At 50.0% G+C, this 23,609-nt stretch overlaps 1 protein-coding gene across 13 annotated transcripts in view; it reads right to left on the reverse strand.

Annotated features, from left to right (window-relative positions):
- The window catches only part of Gish (casein kinase I gish), a 40,156-nt gene that overhangs the window by 8,015 nt on the left and 8,532 nt on the right, over positions 1-23,609 (reverse strand). The window lies entirely within an intron of this gene.

Here is a 23,609-nt window from a genome sequence, read left to right on the forward strand (position 1 = left end):
ATGTTTGAGAACGAAAGTGCTTCTGAATGACCAGTGTAAACCTCGTCGACTAATTAAATAATTGTACGGCGGACGGTTAAGTAACACAGCGTTCGTTTCTCAACGCGTAACCGCTGGTCAGATTGAAGAACTTCGAACACGACCGATTGGACGAGGAACGGATTCTCTCTGGAGATGTGTCCGCTCGTGCCAACTATTTCTTCCTCGAAAGGACGTCGAAGAGTATCGATCATTAGCGTGAGAGGCGTCTAGAATTTAAGGAGCCCACGGAATCCGCAATATCGACAGGGCACGGATCGAGTGAGCTGTCCAGAGCACGAGACCGTGTACCCGACACGGTTTAACTTCGGCACGTAGAATCGGCAGACTGGCGTAACTCGTTCGATGGAGCCGTCAGGCTCACGCGAACTCGCGCGCGATTAAGTACGTCAATTGGGACCGCGGTCTCGAATCGCATTCGCGCGGATCGCGAATGAATTAAACGGGAATGTAATCGACGAGTACGAAGCACGGCGTTGAATCAGTGCCGGATCTCACGTGCCAGCCGAGACGAGGCTAATGTGCGCGCGTGTACGCGAACAGACGTGATTCACTGTTAATACGGCACGTGACAATATCGAATGCGAACGGATACGGACGCAGAGCCGCGTTTTTAAACGGATCGCAGCCTCGATATCGTTCGCGATTAATAAAAGCAGCCAGAAATCTGACGTTACGCGCCGGCATATACGTATTTCCCAACGCTGAATCCATCCGGCCGAACTTCCGTTCTGGTTTGCGTTCATCCATCGAACGAAGACGCTGGAAACGCGTGCTCGCTCGTACGAAATGCGAACTTCCACAGGCCAGAGATTTCTCTCGTTGCGAAAACGCGTCGATACTCGTTGGAGCAAATGGTTAATTAACTAGCGAATCATTTCCTGATAATCGAAAGCGAGCGATGAGGAGATTCAACGATTTTGAAGTTAGAAGGTGAAACGTACGATTCCGTCTATATATGTGTCTACAGTTGTTGGGTACTGCAACGAATCACCGCGCCGAATCTAAAAGAAAGGGTTGCAATCCTATCGAAGCCAATCCTTTTCCTACACGGAACACTACAGAGCGATCCAATTCCGCTAAGGTGAGACACTCGAGAATGGTAAATATGCCAGCGGAAAAATTGATTCGGCCTCGAAAATAGGCCGGCTCCCACGGCTACAACAACGAATTCTCTGAAATATTCCGGGAGCGTACCACCATCGAACGTGTTCGCACGATAATGCCCGAACGAATGTCCTGTTGTGCTGTTCATCATCCGATCATGAATCACGTTTCTACGCAGCGAGCGTGGGCAACCAGAAAATGTAACGGCGACGAGCTCGAACGCTAAAAACCCGCACGATTTGTCCGCGAGAATTAAGATCAACGGACCGGACCGTTCGCGCGTCGAATTTATTCGACGCTCGAGCGTAATCGATTTCGGATTCCCGTTAAGAAGAGGAGGGAAAAAATAAAAAGTGAAAGCGCATAATCGCGCACGAGGTGCACGATGGGTTCTCCGAGGGAAACGGCGACTCGCGGGGCGGTTAGGGTCGAGCTGTATAACGATCCACGGCGATCCTCTCAAAATCGAATAGCCGTAACTCGCGGCCGCTTTCTCCCGCTTTCGTTCCGAGCTTCCACGATCGCCGCGAAGCGAATTACATAAAGCAGAAATTACGAAACCCGTAGGTACGCCCCCGCTCGGTTTGTTTTCACGGGCCTTCCACGCGTGACGCGTGAAACCAGCTGAAAACCCTCGACGGCGACGATCGACTGGACGCGTTTTACGCGCCGGCAATTAACGCGTGAACCGCGCGCGGACCTGCCCGTGCCCGCTCGCACCCGCTCGCACGCTTACTAATTGCGAATTAATGCACGGCATATTATCGACGCGGCTGTGTTTTACAGCGACGCGCTCCTTCGCCTCCCTGCTCGTCGTTACGTATGATTCGATTTGACCGTTTACTCTGGCGAAAACACGATTAACGATGATAACCGAACGGCGCCAAGGCACCGAGGACGAGTTTTTTCTTTTTTTTTTTTCTTTTTAACCCAGCGTTCGAGCTTTCCGACCGAACGCCTTTCTTGGTCGCGCGATCCAACGTCGAGCGCAAGGTTGCAACGCGAGGGTGTACCTTATCGTTCGTCCATTTACATAAACATCTAATTTCGAGTTTATCCGAACGGTCTATCGGCAGTGTCTACCTCTTTCGCGTAGCGATTCTAAAAATATCGAGAAAATCGTAGGTAGAAGAAGAATACTGGTATTAGAACGGTGATAAGGAACCTGCGATCGAACTTGTTTGCGCGAGAGTAGCCACTGTCGAGTAGCTAAAGTAGGTGTAATGATTTCTTGGTTAAAGTGCTCATCGTCGCCACGACCTATGTAAACTCGAGTTCTTCCAGCCGGGTCACTGGCCTGGTTCGGTGTTTCGAAATTTTCCCGTCGACCGATCAATTATGCCGCGTGTATCAGTCGCTGGGGGCCAGATTTAATCGGGACACAGTATCGATCCGGATGTTCACGAAAACGTGAATTATCGAATTTCCGAGGTCCCGCAGCCTTGACGACGAAGAGTGCACCCGTCGCCATCGAACAGTTCGCTGTCTTGAGAACGCAACCGCCACCGGATTGCCTTGAAACATCGATACAGAAATTGCACCGCGTAACGGAGGCCGTTGCAATATTTACGCTGCCCGAGTGAACGAGTACGACGAATCGGTTACGAATTTCGTGTTTCTCTCTTCAACGCCGAAGGACTGAGGCGCCATCGATAACGCAACAACGTTGTTGCCCGTCAGCGCACAATTGCATTATCGGTAATATTTACCGTCTCGTCGAGTATGCTGGCCCAATTAATAAACGTGTCAACAGTAGCCGTCGATAATGATTCACTAGCGACAAGAAGATGAAGAATCCAGTGATTCCCGTATGTACGGGCAGGACGAGTGACATAAGCAACGGGATAGACGCGGGCGTGCAGGAGCTCGGAACAATTCGTGTCAACAGACGGGAGTGGGACACAGCCACGGTTCTGTTCATCAGCAGAGTATTTGAAATTAATACCAGCTTACGTAACGGATCGAGGTCAAGTAATAACGCTGAAAGAGCTATTGTTTCTAGCGTTTCAGCAACGGAACAAGATTTTCACCCGTAGACACCGCCAGTGTGCCAGAGAAGCGATTCCCGCCTGTTGTATCGGAATTGCCACTCGGCGCAGATTCGTTCGGTATGCACTTGACGTCTTTGGCCCAGTCGGGGGATGGAATACACGTGCGCGTCTATAGAGCAAGCCCCTTTGTGACGCGTACACAACCGATAATTAGAGTCAGAGTTAAGCGTACGCGGTTGATAATTAGAGTCGCGGGGGTAAGCCTATTACGCGCTCCGCGTCTTCGCCCGTGTTCTCCTCCGTTCCACACCCAATGGAATCACTGTCGAGCATTAAGGTCTACCGTGTCTCGGTCTTGAGAGGTTCCCACGAAATCACGGTATCGCCAAGGCTTGACAATGAAAATTCGATACGTCGTCGATTCGTCCTCGGTGCATCTGGTTCACGGGCGCCGATTCAAATCGAATTTGCACACCGTCAGCTGGAGAACGTGCGTTAAGCTCCGGCTACACGTGCCTCGAGCTGCGTCGAATTTTATGCACTCGCATCGTTGAACGCAAACTAACTTGTACGACGAGAACAAAAAATGGTTAGAGGGATACTTATTGCTTATTATGCATTTCCTGATGCATACGTTTAAAGCGTTGTTCAGAGACGATCGACCTTTCTGGCTGCCCAGCAACGAGACTCTCCATCGAACGACCTGCTCCATCGCACGGGCCATGGCAAAGGTGGGAAACGATAATACGACGACGAAATCTGAAGATCCAATTACGGAGAGAGGGATATCGCGGAAAGGATTCGGAGGAAAATCGAATCCCGTTTGGCCGCGTTCGCAACAAGCGGTTCTCGTCGGAAACGAGGAGAGCAATCAATTTGTCCTAGCCGGTAGCTTTGCATTATCAGCCCGCGGCGAATTCCCGGGCGACTTCGCCACTTCTCTCTTCTCTCCTCCTCTCTACGTCAACCAGCTGATAGCAGCGAATATAAAAGGGCCACTGAAGCGGCGGATAAATGCTCGGGGCGAGAAAAATACCTTGCGCCCTGGCGTCTGGTTGAACTGCTCGCGCGAGAGAAGTGATCGATCCGGGGCCTTCTCGTAAATAACCGAATACACACCGTGAGACGGCGACATCGTCGACGATCTTCCAGCTTCCAGGAAGGATCTTCCTCCTTTCTCTACGTAATCGCTCCTCTCAACGAGGGAACGCGTCCGGTGCAGGTCAATTTTAGCCCGCGGATCGATCGCATTTATTCTTTCCGGCTTTGTTCACGGCAATAGAGAGAGAGAGAGAGATGCGCCTGGAATACGTTCGCTTGCCGCATGCACGGTGCATCGGACACGTGAGTTGTGACGAAACGGACCGGCGAACTGGACCGCCGTGAACAACACAGAAGCCGGATAAGATACAAAGCCCCGTGCCTGGCTCGGTTGCAAAAGGTTTCGCAGCTGCGCGCGGAAAATCTAATAAATCGACCATCGGCGTCGATGGATCGTTCGGAAACAAACCATCCGCTCTTCTCTAGCCCGTTGATTTCCATGCCAGCCGCGATGTAAACGGTTTAAAGAGACCGTGGAAAGGGGATGGAAAAAACTCGTGTATCGCTTTGTTACTCTCGAAATATCGCTCGCCGACGAGCAACGCTCGTTGATCGCGTTACGTCCCGACGGTCGATTCAATGGAACGAGCGTAAGTTTTACGGCTACATTTATCGCGGGGGTGTTTTCTCTCCACGCTAAAGTATGTCAAGCGTCGGGTCCAATGAAAAATATCATCGTGGCCGTCGTCGATTGATAAAATATCGCGTTACAAAGGCGATACGGTTCTTCTCCCGTATTAATCTATCTGCTTTCTCCGAGGAAAATTGAAATTCCCTCGTTTCCTTTCAATCCGTGGAGTTCGCGCGGGGTACGATAATAATCTTCGGTCAGAAGTGGCAGCCCTCGTCGCACGGTTCGATCGGTTCTACGATGGCGGATGGAAATTCTCTTTTCAGAATTCGTGACTGCTCGACGACTCTAAGGTGAAACGTTCACGATTATACGGGCGACAGAATGCTCTGATTTTATTACGATATTAACATGCTCGTGAACACGGGCTCGCCCCGGGGCATCGATGGAGCGGACGAAAGCGAACGCGTCGCCGGAAGTTTGAAGAAGTTCTGGCGGCCGGCCAAAAAGTTCTGAATAAGATATTTCGTACAATCGAAGGTGGTATTCAGCGAGCGCGTCGCTGGGTCGGGAAACGTGGAAAAATCGGTGCACGGGCGGGTGATTGAAAAAAATTCCAGGATGGACGAGCGGGGTGGGCGTGCAGTGGCATACGGGTGGATATTGGAACAAAAAAATTTCCGAGTCGAACACAGTATATGGAACGTGATATGGAACGCGATACGGCACGAAACCTGTGCCACGTTCTATTTCGTTCATAAAACGTTTTCCGCGGTTCATAACATTTCTGTACGGCTCGTCTGAACCGTCTAACGGGAGCGAACGTTTTAAAACGAGTATCGAAGTTAACGACCATGAATTCACGTATCAAAAACGAAGGATGCAGACGCGGCAGGGGAGCAGCTCCCATGCGCCTGGAACATCTGGAACGTCGACATTAGAAACGTTTAAGCCGGGCTTACGTTTCGTCATTCTGCATTTACAATGGAAGGCCATCGAGGGGGGTCAACGATATGCACCGTGGCGAGGTGATAATTCAGGATATCGAGAAGGCTGTTGGCAAGGCGGCACGGCGAAGGTATTCAGTAGGGTATAAGGATGCGTGATGCGGTCGTGCACGGAAAATGCAGTCGCGGGTTTAGCGTTACATTTCGCTCGAGAGAGATTATATCGATCGTTACCATTCCGCCCGCGTAGATCACCATCAACGAAATATCGTACGGGTCGCTCACGCGATCACCGCGTAGAAATCGTGCATGTAATTCCGTGTAATTTCCTCGCGACGATTACCAATATTCCGTCCCGTTCGGTACCTGGCGGTCATTGGAAAACCCGTTTATCGACGCTTTTTCTTTTTCCCCGATACCAGAGAATTTTCAAAACGAGTCGCTTTAACGGTTTCAATTCGCATTGTTTCATTCTTGCAAAAAAAGAGAAAAAAAGGAGGCAAACGACGATCTTTTTGCAGTTATACGGTTTTCTACCTAATGCGTTTTCCATGGCCTCAAAGGCAGGTTAGAAGACGTGGTAAATTTGATTCCCGTTGAAACTTTATGGTAGCGAGAGTTACGCTTTCGCGACGATAGCGAAGCAATTTGTCGGAGTGGCTCCATTCACGGTCGGCGGATCGTTTAAGCGACCAAGGAACGAAGGTGACGTCCGTTTTGTAATTCTTGGAAGGAGAAATGCGGCTCGGCGTGATTACGCAAAACCGAAGCCCCAATTCGTCGAAGGTATCATCGGCACGGAGCACTCGAGGCGGCAAGTGCGCATTCCTGCGTTCACTCGTGACAGCCGACATCGGGACAAAGGATTACAGCTGAGCAAGCCAGAACCAGATCCACGGATGACTCGAACATCTTCCAGAGGGGAAGGTCGTTGACTCATGCCCGCAATTAGTCAGTGTTTTCGCGTAATTAATGCGACGCCCCGTGTGTCGCGTCCAATTTGCGACGAGACAATGATTTTTAATAAAGAGCTTCGACGAAATTTTAGAGATTGCTTCGTGTCTCGTGAATTTACACGTTAATCGAGATTAGAGAGAAAAAAAGAACTGGACGATGTCAACTGGACGTGACGAGAGATCGTGGCTCGACGAGTTGTTACAGACAGCCGCGCTGAAAGTGAAATATCCGGAAAACTCGCACGCGTTCCGTGGAAGGGAAACGTTGATGAATTGAATCGTACATTTGTTGAACAAGACTGAGTTAATTAGACGGTCGTACGAAAGGATTTGTCGGGATGGAAAGTGTCATGGGTCAAACGGCACCGTTACTCTCGGTGACCGCGCGGCCATAAAGTGGAACGCGCAAAATTGATGGAACACGATGAGAAATGAAAATTCCCGATCCACGGGGAATCGATCGAGATAGCAGGGACGAAGCGTTACTCGTTTCGCGTCGAGGAAACGACCCCATCGAAGCAGCTCGAGGAAAGCTACCGGCGAGTATTTTATCAGGCCGCGGCTCTGGGTGGATATAACCTGTCTTACCGGTGCAAACGAGACTCCCGGTGGACAAAAATCGCGGCGACAAGCTGGAGGAGAACCGAGCCGACGTTGCACAGGCATAGACACCGTTCCGAGGTGCGAGGAGCAACCGCGACTGAGGCCTGTATTTAAGTATTCGGAACGGAGCGCTACTTATTTGCCTGTTCCCGTTGAGAAACAGGATCACAATGCATAATGCAATGACGCTGGTCGGTATCGAGATTATATAAAAGAAAAGGGTAGCCGGGTTGTAAAAGTAGGTCACTCGAGAGGTCTAATAGTCTCGTACACGATTCCCATTTGCACAGCCGCGCGCTGCGTCCTCGTTAAGATGTACAGGGTTAACAGACACCGTTCCCTGGCGAGGCGGTGGCGAAAAAGCAAAAGAAGACGAGAAGGTACAATTGCGAACGAGTTTTCGATTGGAATCAAGCCGGCCGTCCGTGTTACGAGGCGGAAGAGAGCGCCGGCTTCATTTCGAATTTCAAAGCTGACCGTGTTCCGGAAAATCAATATACCGAGCCCTCGACGACAGTAATGCTATTTTAAAGCGCAACACGAAAGCGTAATAATAACAACGAGCAGCGTCACCCCGTGGTTGACTGTGAGTCGCGAGCTCTCCGGTGATCGGGGGACAATTAAGAGAAGCCAAACGACGATATCGAGAAACCGGATGACCAGCGCGGAACGCTCGACACGGTGTTACGTCGGCGTTCTAGGTATAGAGAACACACGGTGGGCGGTGAAAGGGAAAATTATGCTCTTGCGTGACTCGACGCGACGACCGTCGAGGAAAAGATGCACGTGTTAGAGACACATTCGAGTTACCAGGCGCCCGATAACCTCGACGTCGGAACAAACGCCGTCGTCGTGGTATAAAGGTAGCAGCGGCGGCAATAGGCGAAACAGCCTAAGGCGATCTAAGTTGGGTAGAGGTTGGCGGATAGATAGATATGCGGGTAGGTAGGCAGGCTGGCAAGTAGTCGAGTTGGCTGGTTGATTGGTAGGTAGGTAGGTAGGCAGAGTAGAATAGGGAGGCGGCGGGGTTACGCTTGGAGGATAAAAAAGTGGGCCGCGTAAGCGCGTGTTCACCATGGAGAAGGAAAGGAAAAGCGTCTCGGGGTCCACGTGTTGAGAACTCGTGCGCGGACACTTTTAACCCTCTAACCTAGTCGAGGAGAGCTGCCTTATAAAAGCCATCAGCCAACCAGCGTACCGACCGGTCGACCGAGCAACCGAGTCGACCCGGCCTTCCGACGACTAGAAAATCGAAGTAGAACGTACGAGGAGCGGAGGCAACATCGCTACCATCGATCGTCGCTTACCGGAGAGAGAGTGTATTCCACCCTCTCTCCGTCTCTCTCTTTCTCCCTCCATCACCCTCCTTCTCGAGCCTTACCCTCCTTTTTTCCCTACCCTTCCTTTAATCTCATCTTTTCCCTCGCACCACCCTTTAACCCGTTCTTTTTTTCACCTACGTGTACGTGTGTACACCTCCCTCTCTCGGTCTCCCTATCCCTCCACCGACAACCCTTTGTTTAGCCCTCTCTTTTCAGCCTGGTTTCGCACGCTCTCTCCATCGATGGCCCCCTCTGTGTTTCGAGTCACCTCTCCATCGGGCTGCTCCCGCAATAACGACGCACGCGTGCCACTCCATATCGGACGTTGGTCATACTTCGGTCGTGTTGTCTCCGTGGCTCCGATCTCCTCTCGCCACGGTTCCCTTTTCCCCCTTTTTCATACCACCCACCCCCGTACGCCGCCTTTTCCTCTATATCAACGTTGCACGAGCGCGTGCCGTTTTATTCCGATGCGTTTATACATGCGACGCGTTCCGAGCACCGCAAACCGGAAATCGAATTCCCGCTCGGGAATCGAAGATTAAATCTTCCCCCAGAATTCGTCGAGAGAAGCTTTCCTCGAACGTACACCCGGTCCCCTTTTCATACGGTTTCGCGGCGAAGCTTTTCGTTTCCCCAGCTCCCTCGAGGAAAGTACCCGAACACAGTCGGACGCCGCGCATGTATCCCAGTGGCAATTTTGATTATTCGAAAGCGACACTCGCGAATCCACGCAGCCGCGAGTCAATATTGTCCCGGTCGAAAGTACATGACGCAATTAACGCGTACCGTCCGCAAATACCCGGGACTTTCGTAACGCCGCGAATCGAAACGAGAAATGTCCGCGCCCCGGTTGTTATCAGCTATCGACAGCCGGCACATACTCTCCTCTCGAGAGTAATCGGAGCTGAGAGAAGCCAGCGCTGCGCAACGATGCGTACAGGCTCGTTTCGAACCGCGAACAAGTTCTCTCTCATCGACGGGGTGGCGTTACCGCCCTGTAAGAAAGTAACACGACTCCCGTCCCGTGGACTCTCTTTCTGCTCTCGGAGCAGAAGAAAAATTCGAGACCTCGGGGCGACCCACTAACATTTGACAGTCCTGGCAACGGTCTTCGAAAGGTCACAGGATGCGAGGGGAAAACGCGACGAATGCCCTGTTTTTCCAGAAAAACTATGGGTGGAAACGAGACCGCGTCGCGTGACAAAGAGGCTCAAGCGTTCTAAAGGCGGCACTCCAAAAGGGCTTTCACGCCGGTTCATCCGTTTAGTAGAGGCAAATCGTGAATAGGTGGATGTAAATCTGTCGTAAAATTGGATTCTACTTCATTGTGTTTCGTTCAGCCGGTGAACTCGGAAAAACAAATGCTTCTCGCAAATCCTATATTCCAACATCCAAAAAAAAAAAAAAAAAAAAAAATTCGTCGCGCGCCAGGCGAATTGAACTATTCGACGAGTAAAATCGTGGCGATTCGTTCCCATTGGTGAACTCCGTTCTCGAACGATTAACGCGGTGTAGTTTAATCGAATTCGCGATTAGACGCATACTTGCACTGAACTGTTGCTCCGTTCGATTGCTCTCGATCCAATTAACGCGTTATTACGTTTAAAACCGCGACAATTCGCCTCGCACGTTTCAACGCGTAATACCACGCGTTTCCACGCGAGCTATTGAACCGGCAGAACAAAAGTGTGCAATATATTATTTATAAAGGATGGCATAATATAACGTGCAACTAAGTAAACAATTACACGCGCGAATATTAACGAAATGGAGCAATAAAATCGAATGAAAATTGCAGCCTGTGATGAAACGTGGCCAGCTCGATTAAAAATCATCTCCCCTCCTTGTCAGTTGTTCCACGGAATTCGATAATCGATCCGGAGAAATAAAATCGCACCGAGACTCGAGGACGAAATCGCGATCGCTCACCAAGCCGGAATTACGCAACTCCCTAATCGTACCGTGAAACTTCGAACGTTTCCGAAACAGCGGCTCTCCCGGGTTCGAGACTGTTTGCACATCGAGCAACCGTTCGCTTCCGAAGAGAGGCAAAAATAAATCGATTCTAGGAACCGAGGCATCGGCAGCGACGACCGCAGCCAGGATTGTGCGAACGAAAGGAAGAATTTTGAAAGTGTGGCGGCCTGCTGAGGAACCTTGAGAATCCCTAGTCGAGGATATCCCTCCGACCGTTACCAGGGACAGCTGTCTGCGAGCGCAATGCCGCAAACCAGCATGAAGTGTGGCTCCGGCCGACCGATGTTCACCGTGGAAGGCAACAAATGCGAGAACGAGAGAACCAACAGAGAAGGAGAAGGGAAACGAGAGAGATGGAGGGTGGAAAGACCCGCAGGTGTCACGATCGAGACGAGTCTCCGGTGCACCGCGCTGCCCGGCTTGCACTTTGTGCGTTGCACTTTTCTCTCTCTTTCTCTCTCTCTCTCCCTCTCACCTTCTCGTCTTGGTTATCCGTTCTCTTTTCACCTCAACGCTTTTCGCTCGTTCACTTTGTCTGGCTCCGAACGCGTTCCCTACCTCACGTTCTAGCGTTTCTTCCTACACCACATCAAGCCCCGTTCACACGGTACCTCGACCTCGAGGCTACCTTACGCCGCGTCCTCCCGAAACAATCGTCAGCGGCGGGTCAGGGGTTGGGAGGGACGTTTTACGAAAAACGTTCCACGGATTACCCTAGCCGGGAGTCGTGTTCGATTTTCCGCTTATCTTGAATCTACCGTGACACGGCGGTTGCGTGCATCGCGACAGGGACTGGGAGGATTAGCCAGCGCAGAGACGGAACGGACCATGGGTAGTCAGTCTGCTTAGGAACAGAGAGGAATATCAATCAACCGGTGATGGAAAATCGATAGCGGACCCGACAGAGAATCTAATTATTATGGATTGGAGTTCGTTGCGCGGTATGGTCGCATTTAATTACCATGAAATCATGCGTCCCGAGGCTTTTTCGATCGGGAATGCACGATTACGCGTCGCGACAGGATACCGTGACCTTAGAGAACGAAATGGGGAGCGTTCGGCGATGGGACATTGAACGGGCTCTCTCTCGGCCGCGCTGAAAGAGATGCCAGAACACGTGTTGGCGAAGCCCCAGAAGATCTCCGAACTGAATCCTTAGGATCTTGCAGTCGAACGCGCCTCGAAGGCGTCACGATGTGTTGCGCGTGAAAAATTGCTCGGCCGTGGGTACGCGGCGCTCTGTCGCGAGGCGGACACAATTTCGCGCTGTGTCTCCATTCAGCCCGAGCGAAAAAGTCGGCTGCCGTTTGCCCCGGCTAACGGCTCGGCCAACCGCGGAAGCTGTTTCTCCCGCGGCGTGAATTCGAATGGCCTAGTCCCCGTGCGAACCTGGAATGCGCAATTACCAGTAGCCGCGGAATAGCCGATCTCCTCGGGTAAAGGTACATTTTTCGAAACCGTCGGATGACGTCTCGAACGGGTGTAATCGGATTCGGCCACGAAATACCGTCTCTATCCCTCGCACGATAATGAACTTAAATTTTTGCTTAATCCTCCGTCCCGATTTAAATCGCATTTTGCTGGCTGGTAATAAGATTTGCGAAGCTGCGCGCAGTTTTCTTATTCGTAACAATGTAACGTCGCCGGAGGAAGTAACCGGCGGAGCTTCGCGAATGAATCGGCGGTACCGAAACCATTCAAGGAATAAAGACGATTAATTTGCAAGCAAGTTCCGAGACTTTGTTCCGTTCAACGGAACAGATATCGGCGCGAGCGTGTACGTACATGGTAATCGAAGAGATTCGATGCAACGTGATGCCGTGCGTCGCGGGAGCGGATATATCGTCGCTTACGAAGCCATTACAAAGATCAAAATACAAAGCGGGCATTGTGAAACGCGCTCTCAGATAGCGTAGAACCGCGCACATGTAGATGGTTAATTAAACTGATCCAATTAGTTATAGCAGTAACTCGTTTATACTAAAGCAATTAGCTGTCGATATGGATGTTGCCAACTATATTTTACGAGACAGGCCGGGACAACAAGCGCGGCATATCACGCGACCAAGTTACGAGCGTGCAATTTTCAATTTAATCCGACGAGGAGAGAAAAAAAGGAGCAATCATCGTCGACGTTAATTGATATCGAAATCGAGTAACGAACCTGTCGGTTGATAGAGTTTCCTGCTCGATCCGGAGCGGTTACAGCGGAACGGTAAAACGTCCTCGACCAAGTTTTCGTTGGTACATAGTTCCCCGGACTAATTTATGCCCAACTCGCATAACTAGCGAGCTAATTCGCAGCGAAACTTGTCAAAGTGCTCTAGCCATTGATGCTCGCCAAGCGGTTAATTAACGAAATTCCCAGTGCATCGACGCGTCCTATACGGAAACGGCTCCCCAATATTTCTTTCCCTCCCTTCAAGATGCTATACAGATCGAGTTTGCCGCTAATGCACGTGGGGTGAATCTGAGTGCTAATTAAGCTCGATCTCTCCCAGCCCTGTCGATGGTACCGGTGAATCGTTTAATGCTACATCTAGTGCCATCGAGATTTCGTTTCCATTTCTTTCTCCAGGATCCAAAAATGAATCAAGGTCAAACCAAGCTCCGCTTAAGGGTAAATATCACGATAGAATGGCAAGAGAAACTAACAAAGTTCGAGGGTTCGATAAAGACCCTTTTTAAGTACCAAGGGAAAGAGACATTTACGTAGAAAAGTCGGAGCGGATATTGCCGAGAAGCTTTCAAACTGCGACGCCTTATCCGTTGCATCGCCTTGCCCGTCTCGATCGAAGGCTGCAGAGAAAGTGAGAGATTGAATCGCTCTGCGTTGCCAGGACGATAATCGATGTACCATACATACGAAGTATACACGTGGAAGCATGTAGTCAGCCGGCAACTTAGCTCTCACCGAACGTCTCCGTGATTACGTACGGCATTACTTTAATTATTCGTTGCATCAACAATGCTCGCAGCCTCGGCGCTCGACTCTGCCCGAGGGCGTCTCGAACCTCGATTTATCGATCATCTATGGCCTCTTTTAATGCCGTACAAAAGTCAATTTCAATGTCGCGATGTCGCGTTACCAAGACGACGAAACGGGGAACATCTTTACACCGAACGAGACCGACGCGACTTGCGAAAATAAATGTCGAGGGGAGTTCGCGCCAGTCTGTTAAGAAACAGTACGTAATAAAATACAAAGTAATCACGTTTTCTAAATCTGTAATCAAACGGTGAATACAAAGTTCCAACGAAGCGTAATTATCCCGCAATAACGAGTGTTACATCGCAGCACCTGCGTTTCCCTCTCTTTTCCCTCTCCCACTTTTTTCTTTATAGATCCTATGGAAAGCTTTTACGGTTTACAGAGGCAACGGTGAAACATCCTGCGGATACGCGGTTCGCACTTGTAACTTCATTAATTGAAACGCGTGTTTTAATGACGATGGTATTGTCTCGGTCGACGCGAACGAAGATAAAGGGCGACGCAAGGGGAGGCGGTAACCAACGCCATCGATCTGCTTTTCTTCCGTTTTTTTTACAGCCACTCTTTGCAAGGTAAGCCTTTGATCCATCGCGTGGCTGCACCACGAAAATAATAGTGGAAAAGGCGGACGCGAGGATAGTTCCTCGACCAGTTTGAACAACGATCCGCAATTAAGGCGCGAAGCCAGTCCCGACGACCGACTGCCGGGACGTGACACGAAGAGGGACAATTGCCTCGAGAATTTTCAAGAATTACCAAATTTCTCACGTTGCTGCGGAGTGGAAAAAGTTGCCGCGATGAAAAATGCGTCCGCAAAAATGTGAATGGCGGACGGCGACGAGGAATAAAAAGCCAAGCGAGCCGACCTGGATATAGGCTCAAGTGTGAAAGGTGCCCGTCCTCTATAAATGGCTAATGAAACTATTAATTAAAAAAGACGGAACGCGCGGCCACGACTTAACGGCTACCTCCTTCACCGTGGCAAGTTGTTGCTTAATGTCGTCGAGCACGAAAGTTCCTGGTGTCGCTAAATAAAATCTCGCGCCGGGCAGAAAATACAGTAATCATAATTATACCAACTAGATTTCGTGCCTTACACCAATTCTCCTATAAATAGCGTGCACGCTTCTTCTACTATTCTCAGCACAGATTTTCATTGCGCACGCGTATACAAATAAATAGTATCTACGTGTCTTAGAAAACGAATTAATCAAGAAAGTCCTTCGAGGAACGACTTCGCGGCGAAGGAGGACTCGTTGCTGTCTCGCGCAGCTTATCGACTCGCGACGATGCGCGGAGTCGCAATGCAAAATGCTCTCGAGCGACGAGAACGCACATGGTTCCGATGCAGCATTTCACCCTCGTTTTTCCTTCCTTCCTCGTCTCTTCCTTTCAACGGTTGATATAACGGAAGCAACAGGTTCGATACGAGCTGCGGCGTAAACTGCGCCGGCGACAGAAATACAGAGTTTTCCAAGGGGGCGGCGCGGCCGCGGCCGCGCCAGTCCAGAATGTAGGCCAGAGTAAGGAGAGGTAATTTCGAAAATATTAAATCAGACCGCCCAGTTGCCAGGCAATCGGCGCGGGACGGTCAGACGCGATCGACCGTCGTAGACATAGGCTTGCTTAGACGTAGGTGTGAATGTAGGTCAGGGTACCAGCACGTGCAGCCGGCCCGGTCGCGAGCGAAAGAATACACCGAGCGAATGGGAAGTTGGTACGCGAGAGCCACTTTCGACCACCTCCGGCCGGCTTAGCCACCGGGAGCCTCCTCCGATACGTGTCTTCGTTCCCCTTCGACTCCTGCCCCCGAGGAAACCTTGGCGATAGAGATTCACGCCCAAAACCCTCGAACCGTGTCGACGATTCTTGAATTTAAAAAGTAATCGTCCCCCTCCTCTGGCCCTCGTCTTCGAGTGGAATCGATAATGTACGTCCGCGGAAGGAGGACGCGTTCCATTTCGAGGATTCAGTTATCGGATGTTTTCCCTTCGACCTCGAATTTTCGTGACAATCCAGCGAAATCCTCCGCGAAATTTACGCCCACTTTCGGGTAGACCGTCGACGGCTCTTGGATAACAAAAGTAATCCTTCCCTCTTCGGGGCGGGATAATCGATAGTACCCGCAGCCGGGGGATACCAGTCCCGGTTCCACGTTTCGATCATCGCCGAGCTTATTTCCTGAAGCGGTTGTACACGCGTTCAGCCCTATCCTAAAACCTCTCCTCTCCCGGCTGTCGTGTTTGATTAATACAGACGCGTATCCGGTAGCGTTTATGGAGGTTTAGCGGTCTGCTAAGTAATTTATACCAGATGAACTAGAGAAGGTGGGAGGTGAAACGTGAAATAGCCGCGTTATGGATGGAATCCAGGAGGGCCCACGTCGGGAAAGACCATTAAGAGAAATTGCAAGTTGTAACTGCGCATAAATCTAATCGTTCGCGAGTAATTGAAGAGGATCTGCTCGTACTTGGATATTGATTAATAGCTACGTGGCGTTAATATGTAATACAATCTCTCTTTCCCTCTGATTCGAATTTTCGAGTAAGATCATTGAAGAGAGAGAGAGAGAGGGAGAAAAAAATCGCAAGTAATTGCGAGGATGTCTGAGTCAGAATGCGGCGTTGATAAAACGAGCAGCCTCGAGTAAACCCTTTTAACGAGCAATTTACTTTCGTCAACTCTTTCCCCGCATAATTTACAATCAAGGCTAATCCGAGTACCTCGAATTTCGTAATTCGCAATTTTCACCGGGAAAACTCGCAGCGGAACTTTTCATCTTTAAATTTCGAAGTTCGCATCGCGCGAACCTTCAGCCGCGTAGATTGCCAGGATAACTGTAAATTACGAAGTTTGATGATGTAGCTCGTCTACTGGGGAAAACGATAACTGACCAATCGCGCGTACACCACTATCGATTCAAATGAAATTAAAAGTAGCTGAAACATCGAAACCTTTGATAGACGCGTTTCAAACTTCCTGTCCTGCTAATTTGATTGTTGCGACGCGAGAAATCTTCCCGGTAACGTGAATCCAATTTCGAGGGACCTCGATACGAAGTCCCTCTGCGGCGATACGAACGTTTCCCTATAAAAATCAAACAACGATGGTTATTCGCGTCGATGAGCGAGTTTCACAGAAATAAAGTCGCTCATTCTAACGAACGGCTCTCTTCGTTAAATCGCCCACGTGGCGAATTTCAGCGTCGGTTTCTCTCGGATCCCCTTAATTATGTTTGCAATGGAGCGGCGGTGACGCTAATTAAATGCAGATTGATAAGGCGATGGGTGTTCGAATAACAGGATGAGATCCAATTAGGGAGGAGTCCACCGATTTAATTACACGCGAATATCCGAGAAACAACTTCTGTATTCGACGGTGGCTAACGTTTGGCGTTCAAGCAACGCTCTAACGTATCGCATTAATGATGATTATTACGCCGTGGAACAATTCTTACTCCCTACGTTATTTCCACGTTAATTAGGCAAAGTTTTGTAGTTAATTAAACGAAGCTTAACGTTCGTCTTTGGCCAACCGGTTTCAACGATACCGAAACGGAGAAAAGTGCTGGAAAACGTACGAGAAAGCGAATTATACGGACGATTGTGCATACGTCGCTCCACATATCCCCTTGCTCGACAAGCCAGAAACGCGAGGCTGGCATAAGAAATATCTTTCTCCCGTGTTGACGTCCCGATCTCGAATACCCCGGTGCGCAGGGCTGACCCTCTTTTTCCGAGATAAAATTTCGCTAGAAGAGCCGAGGCTCTTGCGCGGAGGTTACGTCCGTCGAGTGGCTCTCGAAGTTACGTTTCAGGAAATAGAAGCGCAGACGTACGAGTTCCTATCGTAACGCCTTTTCACGTGTAACACGGAGGCACACGGAGTGGCGGAAAGGAGGAAGCAAAAAGCAAACAATACAGGAAGACCGTCTTTGTTCGTTCGTAGCGCGCGCGTAACCTTCTTAATTAACAAATTGAAAAGAACGAACGAAGGATGGAATTTCGCCCCACGAAGTTATTCGCGCTCGCCTTTTAATCATATTTCCATGAAAATTAGCTTCCACGCGAGGAGGAAAACTTGATCGCGTTCCCACTGGAGAAGATGCAGGGGCGAAGAGGGGTGGAGGAGGAACAGAAACTCGTTTTATCCCCCGGTACGTTATTAGTTCACCGAGAGGAGTAAAAAAAAGGAATAGATTTCAGAATTTTAACGAGATATGGAACGCCTCTACTTTGGAGTTAATCGCTGAACGATAGAGCGAAAGTGAGAGCAGAGAAAACGGAGGATTTTCAGGAAGACCCGTAACTACCGCTACTATCTCGTCGAAAGCAACTGATCAAAATGACCTCGTTCTCTAAACGTATACTTTTTCCGCTCGCTGTATTTCTTTTCTGTCTGGCAAAACCAGAATCGAAGTAAAACGAAGACGAAACTTTCGACGAGAGAATTTGCCAATGTTCGATTACCTCGCAACAGAGCAAAGATCGATCGCGAAATAATTATACCGTCCAGTTTTCTTTCTATCTATGGAAGATTGTGGAAATTCTGCAGTGGAGCTAAACATCGATGGATCTTCTTCGATAATCGATATACGCGGCATACATGTACGTAATTGACGAGAAAAGAAAAAATGAGTAATGCCAAGGAGGATCGTTTGATCTGTGACAATCATCCATCGACCGGTTCCCACGGAATCCACGATGGTTACCATTTCCATGACATTAGACGAAGGTCAAGAGACGCGAGGATCAGGCCTGTACCAACGAAAGGTAAAGTTTACATCCCGTAGACCCAGTCTGTATATCCTCGTCCCGCATTTAAACATCAGCTGGTTAACGTAAACCACTCCCGGTGCTCGGTGTACAGGGCGTTCCAGTGACTTCGTCACAGACCAGCTGTGCTCCGCCTATTCATAACACCGTCGCGTTTTTTCTTTCTCTCTTTAATCCCATTGTTCGATGACGCGTGCGTTAGCGTGTTTACGTGCACGTTTATATATACATTTTAAAGCTCCCTTGACCCGCAGAAGCCGCGTTCGAAACAACGTTCGAAACAATGCCCGTACGAGACACAATTGGGTGCTCGAATTTAGGAGCGCGATACAAAAGGCTAAATGCAGAAAACGTGGACAGTCGAAATGAAGGTAGAAGAAAGCGAAAAAGGAAGTTACATTCAACGCAGTTTCGATTTAAAGCTGTTCGAATTAATCACGAACAATTCTATCTCCATTCATGGACGCTACCGTTCCAGGAGCAAATTAAAGGACCTGTTTTGTGCTCAAACAAGAGTCCACTCTGGTACATCGTGTTTGTTTCGCCTGCAGAATCACGCGCAAAGCTCCGAAACAGTGGAAACGTTTTCCCTCGAGCGGATGCGCCTGGCTAAAGTTCGTCAGTGGAACCCGGAAGAGCACCCTCCGCCGTGAATGGCCCCCTCGCGCGATTGCAAAGTTCGCCAACGACGAGGTAACGGTACCGCGAAGTCGCGTCGACCTGTATACACGGTGCACGGTTCGCAACTTCGAAAGCCAGAAATTCTATGCGTGCGACGTTCACGTTTAGAAGCCGAGGCCGACTTTGGCTAAAGAGGCCATCGGCGAAGACCTCGCTATTATGCGCTCTCCGTGGCGTATGCGTGCGTGTGCAAAAACCGATTCGCCCGTTGACAACGCGAACACAACGCACCGCGACCAAGAAACGAGCGAGCCATTCCTTCGAACCGGAATTCCCTGGCCGCTTCGAACGAAAGTGCAACCAGCGCGCTTGTCCTCATGTCCGTCTGGCAAAGTCTACGAGGGTGCTTCTTCGAGGTTGCAGGGCTGGCCAGGACGAAGAATCGATGCTCGCACGTTCGACGAAATGGAAAGGGGTCGATCGACCGTGGAAGGACAAATTCGAGAATTGAAACCATTGATTTGGAGATACACGCGCGCGATTACACTCGTCTAGTCTATCAGGGAATGACAATTTTCGGTCTATCATGGCCAGTTGTAGCGAGCTTAAATATCGAACCGCTGGCTGTAATTACGAAGTAATAAAAAATGCACGCTTCGTGACGAGCACGAAATGGAAGGAGGAAACGGAAAGACACCTCCATTATTACGACCTAATAATAGTGGCGGTCGGTTTGTAGTTTCGCGAATCGTGATACGAAAATATTTCAAATCGAGCAGTATTTTTGGACCACCGCTAGCGTCTCTGCATACGCGTGCAGGTGCGTCGGGTGGGTGCAACAAAAATCAGGTGGAACTCGGAGGAACGTTAAAAATACCGTCAGTTTTTCTCTGAATTTTTCCTCTCAAGGTCGTCTCGTGTACCGGACAAAGAAAAATGAAATCTCGTCCCACGTGGCGCCTAACGAACGTCGACGGTTCTACGTTCCCATTAGGTCAGAGGCGGTGCAACGAATGTGGCCGTTAACTCGTTAATAATACTGCGCGTACGCTTCGTAACAGTAACACAGTTCTCTTCGCGATTAAGTAAAAAAAAACAACGCTCCGAGTCGTTACCTTCCGAGGCAATTATGCTTAATAAGTGTAATTTGAATTAGCCACACTTCGTGCGTTCGAGCGTTCCTAGACAACAACGATGGATTCAGCTTTAAACCTATCGAGCCACTATCAATATTGTATCGCTTTTCTCGAGAAACTTCCAAAAATAAAGGCACGCGATCTCGTGCGTGTAACCAATGAAAGGAGACTGTCGAGCGAGGACGCGGTTGTTAAAATACTTTTACGGCACCCTCTGCGCCGTCCAAGTGATCTTGAAGGACTTCCGGTTTCAGAAAACCGCTGTCACCGGGCGGTGCGAGTGTGTCTCGAGCCGGCGCCAAGATACGATCGACCCCTGGTATCGTCTTATGAATTATTCCACACAAATTCCACAACGTACACTCGTCGATACCCGATACCGTCGTGTACACGTATAAACAAAACTGAAGGGAAACGGACCGCGATAAGCCAAACCGGCAAACAGAAGAACGGTGTAGCGAGCACGCAGGAGGAACGAACATCCTTTTTTCTCCCACCTCACCTTTTATTTCTTCCTTCGTTGCTTCTTCTTTTTCGTTTGAAGCACGATAGTCCCGTTAATCAGAGCTCAACGCACGAACGGCCTAGTTTTTTCCTCGTGATCAAAACGTTCCAACCGCGGTGCTCGCAGGTGGAACCTTAAAGCGACCCGCTCCTTAATCCCGTGGAACGATAAATCCCCAGGTTTCATCGTTTCGTCGTCTGTCACGAACATTCCCGCGTTCCAATTGAAAAATCCTCCCAACGATGGGTCGCGTCGAGTTGACGCGTGTGTCGCACGCGTAGCCGGACAACGCTTTTCCCGTTCGCCAACAACAGCGTACGTATCCTGTTTCTCTGTACGATGCCAACACCTTCCCCGCGGAGCGCATTCTCATCACGTTCCGCCACTTGCTCCTCCGGATGATTACGGGTGTAATCGTTTCTGTAACGCAACGTTATGTATCCGCAACGACCTCCGCGCGATAAATCCACCGCCGCGTTCTCTCCCCCGATTATGTCGCAAACCCGAATACGTCGGTGTGCCAACTGGTCCACGCTAACGGCGAGGAATCTCGGAATGCATTTAGACGTGGCGGACCAGACGAGACCGACACGTGGTTACCTCGAACGAAAGTCCGCGACTCCAAGTTGCACGGGACTGAAACAACGTTGCGCGTCCCCTGGCATTCCACGATACGAACGCTTGCAACGGATAAGTGATACGAGCCGCGTTTTACCCGCGGAAGTGCCGTTCGCTTCGACGAAACCGCGGAGTCCCAGCCAATACGCGTGGCCTGACGTAAATCATTGTCGGCAGGCGTAACTCGATAAACGAGCGAGCAAGTTAACGCAGCCGGGACCGAGAGCAACCGTTCGCAGCACAGCTTCTGAAGCTTCGCCGTGTTTCTTGACGACTTTCGTCTCGCGCGAGATTCGAGGAAAGTGTGAAAGACCACGGTGGTCACGATAATCGGGAATTCCTCTGGTCAGTGTTCACTTCGAGCGGTTTTTCCTCGAAAAACTCTGGTTGGTCCGCGGTTGCCTCTGTTTTCGACTTATTGCCGGATCCTATCATAAATTTTGCGCGATTCGAGGCGAATGATTCGCGTGAATTTAGAAGCGCAGCAGTAGCTCCGGTTAAAAGAAGATTTCTTAAGAAACCGGTCGATAAATTAATTTCCTGTTGGTGAAATAAAGATGCAAGTCGACGGCGCGGGTATCATTGATTTCGCGAAACGCGCTAAACGGATCCTGTTTTCCTTTTACCGAGACTCCAATTTAATTTCGACGCGTCATCGCGTCGCGGCAGGCTGATGAAGCGGAAGAAAAGAAGGAACGTTCGCCAGAGTAGAGAGAAGAAGTAGCGACGATTAATTATCTCATGTAAATCCGGCAACCGGTGTATCGATTCTTTATATTTCAATTTCACGCGGCTGCGACATCTGTTTCCGCTCGGCCCTCTGCATTTCATACACTTTTCATTCTCCGTTGCATAATAGACGATCTTGCGAGGTGAACGGAGCGGGGACAATTACTCGCGTGGAAGAGTCGTATTCGGGTTATTCTTTGACCCGGTAATTTCGAATAGCGCGAGAGGAATCTTCCCAGCAACGGTTACCAAATTTAACTCTTTCTGCATCCACGAATCCGTACACCCGAGCAATCGAAAAATGATTCGCCACGTTCCGTGAAACTATATCGCAATCGTTTCGAAACGCGGCGGTCTAAAAGGCTGGCGGATGTTTTTACCCAGCTGAGTCAGAATTCGTTTCATCCGACGGAATAATAATTGAAGAATTATCATTTATCACCGGCGTGTTTATCGAACGACGAGGCGCGTTCGATGAAACGAAGAAGCCCGAAAGAGCGCCAAGCGAAATATAAATACGATCTGGACGCGTCCGTATCGAATTGTTTCGTCTCGCCGAAAGAGGCAATCAATTAAACGGAGGTTTGATCGTCGCGAGTGAGGTTATCGAATCTCGCCACCAATCAGAGAGCTGAATAGCGGTAAGAATACGAGAAAGCGCATAATCGTGACGAACTGTAAGATCCGGGAGAGCAGAGTGACGTAAACCGGCTCAAGGTTGGTAAACGTGAAAATATTAATCCAAGAAACGTACCGAGATCCACCGTTGTTCGCAAAATCGTTCGAAATGCATCCCGAACAAACACGAGCACCTCTTCCCCACCATTTGTTTCGTGTAAACGTACGCCTCCTATACGCGCGCGTAGAGAGAAAGAGAGAAGCGAATACCCGCGAAACGCTGTAATACAGAGTCGTTGAACCTTGAAGTCGAACGACCGGCGATAACGGGTTAGATATAACGATTTCAGGATCAGGGTTTAGCGGTAGCGCGCGTGATCGCCAGACCTCGCCCTTTTTATGTTAAATACCTGCGCGGTGGTACCTTCGTTGAACATGGCGCACGCTATCCGACCGATTGACTGTTTCCAACGATCGAAACGAATCTACCCCGCTTCCCTACCGTTCCATTCGATTGCGCAACGCGCGATGCACTCGGACGTTAATCATCGTACGATAAATCCAGGCTCCTTTCGATGAGCTTCCTCTGTCCCGACCACTCCTCCGATCGAAAAGCAACGAACGAGCGGACGAGAACAGGTTGACCAACCGCGGCGGGGACGCACGCGTGCGACATCGTTGATGGTCCGCGTGGGTCAAGTCCGTGGCGGTAGCCGAAGAAGTGGCCGTCTAAAAATATATCGCGTTTCCGTTGCCGAGTTGGCGAACGGCACGAGCAGCACGAACCACACAGGCGTTGCGAAGGGTGGGGCAGGAGGTGAAGAAAAGAGTGGCAAAGGTAGAGGCAGCCAGCCAGCGACGAAGCAGCGTTAAAAGGACGTTACACGGCGCACGGCTAGTCTAGCCGGATCCGGGGCCGAGTTCATTTCACTTAGCAGTCATCAGGTTCTCCTGAGTCACTCGAGCCAGCGCGAGGCGGCTCGCCAGACAGGTTGCTA

The sequence above is a fragment of the Xylocopa sonorina genome, chromosome 11, assembly GCF_050948175.1.
Source record: "Xylocopa sonorina isolate GNS202 chromosome 11, iyXylSono1_principal, whole genome shotgun sequence".
NCBI classification, from domain to species: Eukaryota; Metazoa; Arthropoda; class Insecta; order Hymenoptera; family Apidae; genus Xylocopa; species Xylocopa sonorina.